The following is a 13,458-nucleotide window of genomic DNA, read 5'->3' as shown; positions in this document are numbered from 1 at the left end:
AGACATCTTCCTCATGGCAAGACCTCTTTTGTCAAACACGCAGGATTCCAAGCATGGTGAAAAGGGGGCACAGGGACAATGAAAGAAGAGATGCTTCTCTCTTCTAACTTGTCATAGACAATGAGCTGCCATGCATTAATCTTTATGAATAATGTGAGTAGAAACACTTGATAAATTGTGAAATCGTATGTAAGTGAAAGGTATTAGTAATGTTAGGAATAATGATAACAGCAGAGTAATCATTTCTAGCACTTCAGGATATAGCCCGTGAAAGAAAATTCAGAATTGGAAAAAAAGATAGAGCATAGACCAGCGTCCTTCACCCAGAGTGATTTTGGACACTTGAGGAATTTTGGTAATGTCTGGAGACATGTTTGGTTGTCATATTGGGGACAGTGGCACTCTACTGGCAACTAGTAATTAGAAGCCAAGGAAGCTGCTAAATATCCTATCAGGCACAGGACATCCCCCACAACAAAGATTTATGTACCCTAAAATGCCAGTAGTGCTGAGGTTGAGAAACTCTGGCATAGACGAAGACAATGGAAAAGGCTAGCCAGATGTTTAAAATAGAAGCATTAATAAAAGATCAAGGGATGAATTTGGAGGAACATGGAAAAAAAAATAGCCAGGTTATATTTATGTGGCCTTAATGGGTGTCTCTTTTTATTGAATATAAGTGGTTATTGTAGCATAAGGCAATGTTCTTGTCTGAAATGACACAAGCTGTTATTGTACTCTCTAGTTTAAAAGGTTTGGGATGTGCTATGTGGCTCACTGGCAATGGGCACTGATCTTTTAAGCACACCAGTCCCTCCGTACAAACGCAGAACTGCAGATTTCCGAATCACTTGGGAGAGCTCTTAGAGCAGCCTATCCACCTGACTCTCCAGGGCTGGATCTCATACCTGAAGCCGTGGAGTTCAGAGTTGACGTTTTAATTTCACCTGAAAGTAGACAATCAGGAAAGTTGACTACATGTTTCTATTATCTCCTGGATGATTACACTAAAAATCTATATCGAGTCAGAGAACATATTTAAAGCTGCAGTTGAAAACAATCTTAGACATCATCAAGGCCAATTCTTTCACTTTAGAGGAGGCGAAATGACTTTCCCACAGTTACAGAGCCAGGATCTGGGACTCAGCCTCCTCTATCCCATCCTGAACCTTCTCCTCTATGAAATGTTGCTTCTCTAGTTAGGGGAAGAGTAAGTGTTACCTACTTCTAGACTACAGTTGTGTTAACAAACCTTTAGATACTATAATCGTCTCTCAGTAAAGAAAGCAAGCATATTGTAGTGATGTCACAAGCTAACTTCAAAGGTAAATAAATACAATCAGCAGCATTTTATCTTGAGGCTTCATTTGAGAATTTCAATGCAGTTCATTAAAGTGTGTAATGGGGTGTGAACCAGAACTGAGAAAAACACCCAGATTCTATGCGTAGCCCTCAAAATACAAAAAAGCATCCCCTCCAGGAGTCTGTTATAACAGAGACTGGGGACTTCTGTTACATTTAAGACAATGATTTGCTGATGAGACTTCTCTTGGTGAGATATCCATTTGGCTCACATACCTGGCTACATCTCTCCCAAAGTACAGGCTTGGAACGAGCAAGCCTGGGAAAGAGTTTCTCCTCTATTTCAATAAATATGGATTTGATGTCCCACTGATGCAAGTGGCTCTTTCCTGATAGCATAGAGATTACTTCATTCAAAGACCAATTTTTTGGAACAACAAACCAAAAAAACCTTCTAAGTGAAGCCCTCCCAAGAAATGTCAGCCGGGCTAAGAGGGAGTGGGATTAGTTCAGTTTTGCTCTAGCCATTGACGTAAACCCTTTCCTCCATCCTGTGCCCTATTATGTTTTATCTTGTATTCACTCTCCTCATCATGTGAGTGGTAGGATTGCTGTGAGGCTTTGGGGGAAGTATGTTCATCCACTTTTTGTTGCAGACTAATGAGTTACAAATGTTTGGAAGTGGGGAGAGCCTTTGCAGAAGTTCTAGCATAAAATCCCTACCTTACTGTGTGTGAAAATACGTTCACTCTTTGTGAAATCACAGCAGAGGCTCCAGGTTGGTTTAATCCGGACCTCTGAGAAGCTATATGGTTGGAAAGTGATACTGAGGACCGTAGGACTTGCTATTCTGGTTAAAATGAGGCCCAAGGGCTCTGTGTGACCCAGTTTGACTTGCTCCATTAGCTTTGGACAACAACCTGTGGAAACAAAGACAGAGACCTTCCCTGTAACTGTCTGCCCAGTGTGCCTCTAGGGACGCTGGAGAGTGAAGGAGTTCAAGGCCCTAATTCCAGCCACTAGTCAACCAATCTCTTCCAATCTCTTTTCCTGAGGTGCCACGATGATTCCTGGCATCCGATATTCTGTCTAATGCAGACAACCCCTGGGGTAAATTTGGTATTTTCAGGTAACAGCTGAGGAAACTGAAACTCAGATAGGTTAAGTGCCCCAACAAAGTCACTCTCGGAGTAACCGGGCTGCCACATGGTCTCCAGACCACCTGTTTTTGGAGCCTGTGTGCCCACTTTACCACGAAGGGCCCCCATTCAGAATGGGTAAGCCATTCCATTTTGAAGTAGGCTTGCAGAATGTCTGAAAGAAACACAACCACTTGCTGCTGGTCTCTTTTAGATAAAATTAATATTAATAGCTCCCAATTTTTGGTGACTAAAATCACTGCTGATAAAATTTTCTCTGCCAGGTCAACTTGGCTTTCTTCTCAAGCACATTTCCCATTATTTCCTTGCATTTCCCTGCACCTTCATCATATTTTACGACTTTGTAATGATTCTTCAGAAAAAAAGAAATCAAAGCATTTAAAGAAGATATCTGACATTTATCTAAAAGTAAAAATTGGGGGAAAAAGTCTATAGTTATTCTTGGGCATGCTAATCACTCTGGTAAGGTAATTATTTCTATTCATATTGAACAAGTGCTATATGATGAGAATCTGAAAAGTTATTTCCTAAAAATTAGTTAGAAATTCAAATGTCAAGACTTGATTAGGTTACAGAGGAACAGGGCTTTCGTATGAATGAAATGTCTTCATGAATTTCTGTAGTCTGAGAGTGCCCCCAGCAACCAGCAGGATATGCATAGGACCCATCCCATCACTCAGCATCCTCTTCTCTCCCTGTCTATCCACCACCTCCCAGTGGGCGTTCTGCTGCTTGGCAAGGATGCTACTGTCTCCCAGCCTGTCTCCAGCGTGGACACCCCAAATCCTCAGCACTTCCCCCAATTCCCACTCTCTTCCCACTGGCTCTCCACTGCCTGCCCTGCCTGCACCCTTACTGATTCCTACTGAGGCTGATTCTACCAAGAGAGTGGCTGATGGGAGACGAATTTAAAGATGAGGAATGAAGTGAGAACACTCTGCACTGGAACTCCTAACACACGTCCAGCACCATGCTGGTTGATAAGCAACTGTCTCCTTTACTCTACCCAATAACTCGTGGTATAATTGGTATTATCCTTTTGCACACAAAAATTGAAGCTCAGAGATAGTAATAATTTCATCCACCATGTACTGAACATGCTCATAATGCAAACATCTGGGCATCGACTCATTTGTGGTCCATATTCCCTACAATACTATAACCTCCAGGAGGATAGAAACCTCCTTTGTCTTGTTCCCCTAAATCCCCAGCATGTACTACATTACTTGACACACAGTGGGTGCTCAACACCGCTCTGCTGAATGAATAAAGGAAATGGATAAATGAACGATCCAAGAACTGTACTAGAAGCTCTTGATAAAAGCAGTCTCTTAAATAACCTCCCTCCAGCTCACTCAGTGTGCTGTACTCTCAACTCTGCCAAGTACATTTGAGCAAGTCGCCCCTCTATGCCTCAGTTTCCTCAAAGGAAGGTTTTATTCAATGCCTGAAGCCCTATATTATTAAGAACTGTAATGCATTTCAGCCTATGATTCCACTTCCTGAAATACATTTACCTCTTTGGAGAGCTGCACAGACACTTTCAAATCCTGTAATAGGATTGAGAAAGCAAGTCATAATTTCAAGCACAGTAGCCGGAATCCTAACGGTTCCCTGACGGAAAGGGAGGGGACACCGTGATGCTCCGTCCAGCAGGGAAGCTGCATCAGGGCTGGGCCGAGTCCCTGAGCTGGACAGTGGCCAGTAGGTGAACATGAACATGCTGTTTCCCTCTCAGGAAACCTGCTTTCTTGTTTCCATGAACAAGTGCTTCAGAATAGAGACTTCTCATCCCCCTCACAACACTTGGAGCAATGAGCATTAAGCTATAATTGAGCCATTAGTCTCCATAAAACATTTTAGAACCAAAATATTTCGTGGAATTATATCACATTTTCTCCTGTCAACATTTGTGCTCTCTTGTTTTTATTTTTTTCCTTTCTGTCAATTAACATAAAAACAAGGCCAGGGAGAAAATGTAGTTTTAATACCCTGCTTCCTTCTACTAGGAAGTGGAGCGGTAATGCTGATTAGTTAAATAATTTTGCACATTGGTTCTTTCCTCGTAGATGTTGTATCTATTGCCTATGAGCAGGACAAACAGAGATGGTTAGAAAGAGTTCACTTCATATTTCCACAGGACAGAAGCACAATCAGTTTTTATCTCTCAATACAGAAAACTGCCAGCCAAGCAGTACATCTGCGATGTGCCAAGAGGTCACAAACCCGTGTTTGGAACCTGCACCCACTAAGTCAGATACACAACCCCATCATGTTTAATCATAATCATAAAGACCTTGGGAGCTGCTCTTATAGGACTTCCCGTGTGCCAGGCACTGCGCTAAATGAATGAAATGCATCAATCGTTTTCCTGAGAAAATTCTGTATACAAGAAACTGACAGAGCTCGGAGAGATTCTGTAACTTGCCCAAGGTCACAGCGCCAGCAGTGGCTAGACTGGGATTTGAAACTTACCTCAGGATTTAAAAGAGGGGCAAAAAAAGCATCTCATTCTGATACTGTTATATACACCCAGATGCCAACTGATTCTCCTCGCAATAGAACATGGAACACGTGTTGTTAAGCTTTATACTCCTTTAATTCAGTTGTTTATCAAACATCCACTCATTTGTCCAGTTTACATAAGTCCTCAAGAAATGCTGATTATATTGAAGCCAAGGAGAGAATGTGGTAGGAGCACAGTAGAGAAATTCACTCTTTAGTTGAACACCTATTTGTTGAGTACTTATTGAAGGTGAGAACGATACAACAGTAAAAACAACACCAAGGAAAACATACATCTCTGCCCCCTTAATCAAAAGAGACCTTGAAATGAAAGTCACAGAGTGTAGCCATCCAATGCCCATGGACTGGTGAAAGACTGGAAAACTCATTTCTATCTATGACTAGAGTCTTAGACTGACGGTCAGTAGATCCAGTTGCAAATTCTGCTCTTGCTCTAATAGAATAAAATAATTGCCACTCACTGGGCACTCACTTTGTGCCAGACTATGCTATGCATTTGACTGGAATAGTATCTTTTTATCCTCTCAAAATATCTCATGTCACAGATGAGAAAAATGAGGTCCCATGTCATACACCCAATGGTAAGCCCGGAATTTCAAACCAGGGTTTAACATGCCTATGACCTGAGTTTCTTAGACCATTTAGGTATGCTATTTTGGGAAGTCTGTTGGTTCTTCTTAAATGCAGTCACTTCATCTGTCAAATAGGATTGTTGGATTCTAATCTTGCCAAGGTTCTCTGCAGCTCTGAGCCTCCATGCATACAAGTGATCAAGAATCTTCTTCCCAGTGTTAGACATAAAGAATTTGTGCATTGCCTTGTACATAGTAGGCTTTCAAAGAAATGGGGAAATACTTAAGCTGTTTATTTTTAAGTTCCTAAAGTCATTTGGTAGTCTTTGAGACTGTTAATTGATGGGAAGTTCATTACTTTGGCTAAATCCCAATGATGTAATAATGACAATTCTCAATTTATACTAACTGATGATAATTTGTAGTATATCATATAATTATTTTGGCAGCACATTCTCATCTTAATTATTTCTCTCAGGTTGATATTAAAATCTATTTACATTTCCTGAGCATAGAGTTAGTTTTGTTTGTTAGGAGCAGCTCATAGATATGAGTGTGTTATTCAATACACATAAGAATTAATTGATCTCTATGGGTAACTAACAATGTAGTGAGGAGACCTGTCATTTGTCCAGATTCTTAGTGTACAGGATGCCCATTTGCATATTCACAAAAATTTCCAAAGAGTAGATTTGGAAAAGGATATAGATTTATTTCGATCTGAATTGGGAGGTAATCAAAATCACACGTATGCCTCAGAAATGCTCTAATGCTTAATTCCAGCTACATCAGAATTTGGCTGTATAGGTGACAAGAGAAATTATCCTTGCAATAGAAGTGGGGATAATTTAGAAGGAATCATGGAAATAACTTGAAGATGTGCACATCAAAGCATGTGTTCAGCCTTTAGCAGGGTTGGTGAACCTCAGCTTTATTCAAAATTTTGGGTATGCTCATTCTCCTCAGTGTCCCTTTTTCAGGGGAAAGGATCCATAGCTTCTTTCAGATTTCCTAAGGAAGCCTAAAGACTGAAGCAGGTTAAAAAAAATCACGTTGCTATGTTTATTTACCACCTCAGCTTCTGTAACCCTTCATAAATGCAAGATTTTACCAAAAGAATCCTTCCACCCTACTTCCCCGATGACTGTTAGCCAAATCCTTTCTGTCATAAGGGTGACTCTGTAGGAAGTAAATCCCACCATTATTTGGCTAGCATGTATTAGATGCTTTGTATGTGCTAAAGACTTTGCCAAGATAGAGAGGGAGTAAAATTCGATGAAAAACTCCAGGGTATTGAATGAGGTCATTTAGCAGAGGATCTCATGGCTCGTTCTTTGCTATATCTGTAAAATTTAGGAATGTCTTGTACATATCTCACATTGTTTTGAGAGATGTTAAATTTGACAATGCCCATAAGGCATCAAGCCCACCACTGATGCATGAAATATCCTACATGTGAGAGATTACCATCATCAACACCATGAGTGGTATCGTGCCTAGGCAAAACTGTAAGAGCGATACAGTGCTTCCCACTGCTAACTCTGTCACTGCATCACCTCCCACATATACTATGGCACAACGGTGGTCCCCAAACCTTCTCTCAGCCTGACTTCCCAAGTATCCCTATCGTATCTTGCCCCATGTCATGAAATCTCCATACCTAACTCAGCGCACTGCATCTTCCTCCTCTCCTTTGCTCCAGCCAACCACGTTCTCCTCCTGCTCCTGTCTTGGTGACTAGAAATACCATCCAATTACTCAACACAGAAACTAGGAATTCACTTGACTCTACCTCACCCTTCCCACTTATGAACTACCAAATTTTGTAGCTACTGCTTTCTGAATATGTTTCAGACTCAACCTCCTTTCTCCATCTCTATCATCTTCCTGCTATATTAGAACATTCGATCTCTCTGTCGCAAGCCCCCATTTTTTCCTCCATCCAGCATCCATGTGGCCTCAAAAACTGTACATTCCAAATAAAATATGTGACATTTCTCTTCTAGTATGAAACTTCTGAGTGCCCTATCCCCACTTCCACATTGCCTGAAATACAAAAGACACATTGTTTAGTGTGTTATGCAAAGTTCTCCATACCTTGTACCTACTGCCATTGTAACATCTAGTATGTAAATATATCTATAGTAATGTCTATTACACAATTAAAAAAAAAAGTTTATAGGGCGCCTGGGTGGCTCAGTCGGCTAAGCATCCAACTCTTGATTTTGGCTCAGGTCATGATCTAACGAGAGTTCATGGGTTTGAGTCCCACATCAGGCTCTATGCTGACAGCACAGAGCCTGCTTGAGATTTCTCTCATTCCCTCTCTCTCTGTCCCTCCCCTGTTCATGCACACTTAGTGTGCTCTCCCTCTCTAAAAATAAATAAATAAACTTTTGTTTTAAAGTTACAATTTTTTTGCAAACTGCCCTTTCTTGATGAAAGTATACTCCATTTAGGAGATTAAAGGTCTTCCCAAACATTACCAAAGGGATTCAAAATTAGGATCCAATTAATTCTAATATCTAAGAGATGTTGTAATAAAAATAACAACGTAGGTCTGAAATCCTGATAGAAGGAGGAAGCGTGAGGAGGGTCCTCATGGTACCTGCAACAGCATCCAAGGCACAACCTTGTACAGCTAGGTTCAACTCTCTGGACAGGAGGGTCCCTCAAAAATATATGGGCAGCTTATCAAGCTCTCTTGGCTTGCTGGATTCATTCCTTATATTAAAGCATCAACTCCTGTGGTTCTAACTCTTCTCTCACCAATCATATGCTTTTATTTGTGTTCTCAAAGTCCAGAAGAACTTTGTGCAAATTATTGACTTTCCTGCTACATACATCTCCTATTATCAATTAATAAATTAATATAACACAAAAAGCCCAGGCTTAATATCTAGCCTGGGTTCAACTGCATAGTTATATGCTCTTTCAAATGTATAAACTGAGGATAACACTTTCTCCCCAATAGTACATAAAAAAACAAAAACAAAACAAAACAAAAAAGTATGACAGCAGTGGGTATGTCGTGGCACTTAGAAAACAGTTGCAATGATCATTGTTGTTATAGCCTAAAACTACGTTTGGTTAATATAAATAGGTGATTCTCAGTTCTGGCTGAATGTAAATATTACCTGGGGAGCTTTGAACAGTTACCAATGCCTAGGACATACCCCAGACCAAATAAATCAGAATATTTAGAGAATGGATACAGGTATTGGTGTTTTTTAAAAGTTCTTTAGAGATGCTAATACACTGACAAATACTCATATAAATAATTATTTTCTAAGCCTGGTAGCTATTAAATACATTGGCAAAATAAAAAGCCATAAAAGCTGAAGAACAGGACCCAGACTCACGATGACTTCACTAGTCTATGGATAACTCATGGGACCACAAGACCACCAATTATTGGCTGCATGCCCATATTTCCCTCAAAATGTTATCTGCAGAGTAATTGGAGGTATAGTTTTTATTGCCACCATTATTGCAAGATTACGATGTGTTCAACATATTTATTCTCTGTTAACTTTCCAGATTTGTTCAGTACTTTGTCTAGATTTGTTCAGTACTTTTAGATTTTCTCAGTACTTTGCTGTTCAAACTTTTCTTCATTGTGTTCTTTTTTTTTTTTTTTTTCCACATCATTTTCCCACCAGTTTTCCCTGGATGATACTGACAGTTTATTCTTCGGGTTCATGTAATCCTCCAAAATCTTGACTCTCTCCTATTTGCCAACTTGCCTATTTCATTTTGCCAGGGGAAATCTTTTTTCCTGCTCTGTTGTCAGCAGTCAGTATCCCTTAAATAGCATAATCTCTTCTGTTGTGCACCTGAGTGATGCAATCTGGCTCTTCTGGTAGGATTATCGGACGCTAAACTACCTCATTGTTTTCCACTCCATTTATTAATATCTGTTAGCATCAGCTTCCCTTCTTGTCCTAACCATACTTCTAGAGAGAGAAGCTTATAAACAAATTACAACTGAAAGATATTCCCAAACAGCATGACCATTTCATTCACCAACATTTTGTGGAATATCCTTCCTTTTCTTTCATTTCTCTTCGGGGCAGGAGGAAGATGCCTGGGTTTATAAGTGGCATAGGACCATCTTCCAACAGATGGAAAAGCCCTAGACTCTCTTTGTAGATGGCTGGTATCTGTGCACAGACACAGAGTTAGCAGGTGCACATGAATGGAAGGACACAGAAAGAAGTTTTCAACTTCAGGGGTACCTGGGTGGCTCAGTCAGTTAAGGGGCTGACTCTTGGTTTCAGCTCAGGTCATGATCTCACGGTTCATGAGTTTGAGCCCCACATTGGTCTCTGTGCTGACAGTATGGAGCCTGCTTAGGATTCTCTCTCTCTCTCTTTCTCTCTTCCCCTCCCCCACTTGCACTGTGTCTCTGTCTCTTTCAAAATAAATTAACTTAAAAATTTTTTTTAATTTAAAAATAAAAATAAATAAAAATAATGTTTTAAACTTCAAACATTTTTCCCCTTGACACATGCACTTGCTATTAATATACCAAAATTGTTCAGTCTCATGTGCCATAATCACGGAAAGATGGGCAAATGAGGTACATTGGTTTCCTTTTGATGCTGTAACAAATTTTTACAAATGTAGTGGCTTAAAACAACATGAATTTATTGACTTATAGTTGTGGAGGTCACAAGTGTAAAGTCAATATGACTTTACAAGTTGACAAGGCTGCATTCCTTTTGAAGGCTTTGTGGGGGGATCCAATTCCTTGCCTTTTCTAGCTGCTAAAAGCTGTCCTCATTCCTTGGCTTATGGCCCCACATCTATTGCCTTTTCCCCCCCCGGCTTTCATTTCCACATCACCTTGTCTGCCTTCTGACCTTCTGCTTCCATCTTATAAGGACCCTGGTGATTATATTAGGCCCACCTGGATAAGGCAGAGTAATCCCCCCCGAGTCACCCCCCCCAAATTAAAATCCTTAAATTAATCGTGATGGCAAAATCTTTTTATTCTATGTATAGTAACATATTAACAGATTCTAGAAATTAGGATATGGACATTTTTATGGGGTCATTATTTAGCCTACTCCAAAGGAGTGGGGATCCAATGCTATGTTCTATGCATTCCACTGTTGCCTTTGTATAGATTATGATCATTTAATTTGGCATGTCTTTTTTTTAAAAAAAGCAATAAAGACTGATCTCAAGGCCTACTTATACCTAAATTGTTCTACTGAAGATCAACATTAAAAAGTGTGTTGTTGAAGAAGCAACTTCTCCAAAGACAGTGTAGATGCAGCCTAAAGTATGACACTTGGTAGGTGAGAAAGCACTATACCCTAGCACTCAAACGTTTTTCTAAAAATCACTGCTCTGAAACTTGATATCATTCAATGGATTTCCTGAAGATTATTCTTACACTGAAATAACTTACTTCTATCTTGTGGTAAAACCATTATTTTAGCCACATTGCATGTCATACATTTGGAAGTTGTTCACTTGAAATTATTGACTAAAAACCTAGTCTGATGATTGAGAATTTATCCTGATATTGAGAAGGCTATAAAATCAGCAATACACTTCAGGTTAGTCAATATAAACTTCGAAGACACCTATTTTTCAATGAAAAGAAGCAGTAATAAAAACCCTTATAAATATTACAGGAATACCTCAAAATCACATAGGAGCACTCCTGGTTTCATTTTAAGTTTCTGCTACTATGATAGCAGTGTTATGCCAATTATTTGTGACATATGGCTTGCCCTTAGCAATGGATGCTGAGAATTTGTAGAGAATTTTTTGTTACTGCCTCTATAGCACTGCATTGCCTTCTAGAAAGTGATCAGGCTCAAATAGGGTGCAGACTTCTGGAGATACCAGGAAATGTTATCAGAAGACTTCTACCCAGAGACTTTCCAGGTATCTCATAGGCCAACTGTGTCACTAAACACAGGAGATAGAGCCCACAAGCTGTCTTGGTTATCTTCCTCGATACTTGAATGAGGGCTCTTCAGACAAACTAAAATGTGATCTTTGTGCAGCTTGGGCTGCATATGATAACCCATCTAATTCCAAGAGATAGTCTTTGCTGAGAATAGAAAAGGAAAGTCAATGCTACTGTGAACAAGGTCATAAGTGTCCTATTGTAAAAATTCCAGAGAGTGGATGGGCGGAGGTGAGGCCACCATTGTTAATGAGCAGTAACTGCCCCAGGGTATTTTGATAATGGTGGGACCATTAGAATTGTCCTTTTGAGAGTCAACTGTCAATGAGTTCTTTTCTATCTTCATGATTCATTTTAACTACCAAAGGAAAAAAAAAAAAACAGTAATTATTGTCTAGCCACTGAAACAACAGAATAGTATGTGGCATTTCCATGATATCCTAATCCAGAGAATCTCTTCAAATAGGTATCAGCCACCCTTCCTCTTGCTGGTTTAAGGATTATGTTTTCTAGGTAGCATGGAATATCAAATGTATTCAGAGTACCAAGATTTTTAGTCTTTTGGTAGTCTTCTCTGTATTAGTCAGGGTTCTCCAAAGAAACCGAACCAATGAGAGAGATATGAAGAGACTTATTGGGGAATTGGTTCACATGACTCTGGAGGCTGAGAAGGCCTACAATCTACCATCCACAAGGTGGAGAGCCAGGAAAGCCATGGTGTTAAGTCCTGTTTGAGTCTGAAGGCCTGAGAACCAGAAAGGCCGGTGGTGAAAATCTTAGTCCAAGGCCAGGAGAAAACCAAAGTTCCAGCTCAGGTAGTCAGGCAGGAGGTAAAAGGACATATTCTCCTCCTTCTGCAGTTCTGTTCCATCCAGGTTCTCAGTGAACTGGATGATGCCCACCACATTGTGGGGAGGGGAACATCTGCTTTACTGAGTCACCATTTCAACAGCTTATCTCATCTGGAAACACCTTCACAGACACTCCCAGAGATAATGTTTAATCTGGGCATCCACTGGCCCAGTCAGGTTGACACATAAAATTAACCATCATAGTCTCTCTTGAGCTCTTATAATTGAGCTCTTATTATTAACAACGAATAGTACTTTGGGGGGCCTTTTTTGCTACTCTAACCCAACTCAGCTACCTCAGACCCAAACAGTTTATCCCTCTTCGTGAGAAAAAAATCTTTTAGCTTCTCCCAACCATGATTATTTATTATGCACTATAGTTCTATTACACAAGGAATTAAAGCAGCCTAGAAAGTACATTTGAAACAAAGTGATAAATACATGTTAAAGGGGAGAGGAGTTGGAACAAAGAGGAATATTAGATAAGAAAAACAAAGCTGAATGGCATGAGCACACATAGAATATATACTTTGTGTTCCTACTAGTTGCTAATGAAGAACCCACAGTTTTCACCCTAAACTCCCCAGCAGTCAAAACAAAGTCATGAAAAAAGAACACCTCCATGCTTTGTAAAACTCATGCAACAGAAAATTCTTTTTATTCAGAAGAAAAACAGCTTGCTATGGCCCTGATAACCATGGTAATCACCTATCCAGGGTGAGTCTCTGGAGGGTGACGCGTCAGGATCTTCCCCACCTCTTTGGCCAAAACTGGCACATGGCTCTCCCCAAGTACAAGAGAACAAGAAATGCAATCCTGCCATTTGCGTTTCAAGATGGGAAATTGGCAATGGCATCAATGGTGTCTAAACTATGGGTCTTCTAAAATCAAGAAGAGTAGTAGATTCTCAGTATTGCCCCTATTACAGATAGATAATGTTATTGAAAGGTCTGGAGTTTTTACTGTCTATCAATCAAGGTCAATGATATGATGTCAAGGGTTGTTAAATAAGAATAATCCTGTTAAGAAACAAACACTATCAAAAGAATATATTAGTGGAAGAATGAAGGGTAATATGAACAGTATTGACAGCCACATTCATTTCATATTAATGTGTG

General features: G+C 39.9%; 1 protein-coding gene across 7 annotated transcripts in view; it reads left to right on the top strand.

Annotated features, from left to right (window-relative positions):
• The window catches only part of GRIK1 (glutamate ionotropic receptor kainate type subunit 1), a 374,134-nt gene that overhangs the window by 247,745 nt on the left and 112,931 nt on the right, over nucleotides 1–13,458 (top strand). The window lies entirely within an intron of this gene.

Source organism: Neofelis nebulosa, chromosome 5, assembly GCF_028018385.1.
Source record: "Neofelis nebulosa isolate mNeoNeb1 chromosome 5, mNeoNeb1.pri, whole genome shotgun sequence".
NCBI lineage: Eukaryota > Metazoa > Chordata > Mammalia > Carnivora > Felidae > Neofelis > Neofelis nebulosa.
This window is presented reverse-complemented; position numbering and strand designations above follow the sequence as displayed.